Here is a 628-nt window from a genome sequence, read left to right as displayed (position 1 = left end):
TGGAAAGGGTGGCGGGGTGGATTCAAGCTGTGTGGTGGAAAACTGGAGGTGGATGACGGCACTGCAATAAGCTCACATTCAGATCTTGGGAAAAATCACGCATTAATCTTTCATGGCTCTATAAAGCTTCGTCTTGCAATCGGTTCACATCAAATGGCATATCACGAGATGAATGACTAAATGAAAGGCTTCAAGGCGAGAGCAAACACACGGACCGTGGGAGGGCCGGTGCAGGAGATAGGCAATTTGTAATTAAAATCAATAAGTTAATAAGCGATTGTTAATTTTCAATTACGGGATGAATGCACGCTGATGAACGTCAATGGCTGGGGTTGCATTAAATCGTCTTCAAGGAGCATTGCCAAGACGCCCGCGGATGAGCAGGGGCGGCCGCGAATACAGCTGCGATTGGCTCACGGCGTCTCTCGCAGTACAAACCAATAAAAAAGACTTATAAGATGTAGCCGGATAACCCTGACGTTAAACAGTTATTCGGAATGGGAATTCTTTTACTGGCATCGCGTGTCTGTAGTTTATATTCTATGACACTTACGCTCAGCCGCCCATGCGCCGCGCCTTGCCCTTTCCCCTCCCTCTTCCCCTCCATCTCTCCCCCTTCTCCCCCTTC

The sequence above is a fragment of the Penaeus monodon genome, chromosome 20 (genome assembly GCF_015228065.2).
Source record: "Penaeus monodon isolate SGIC_2016 chromosome 20, NSTDA_Pmon_1, whole genome shotgun sequence".
Taxonomy (NCBI): domain Eukaryota; kingdom Metazoa; phylum Arthropoda; class Malacostraca; order Decapoda; family Penaeidae; genus Penaeus; species Penaeus monodon.
The sequence above is the reverse complement of the archived record's forward strand: the minus strand, read 5'-3'. Positions refer to the sequence as shown.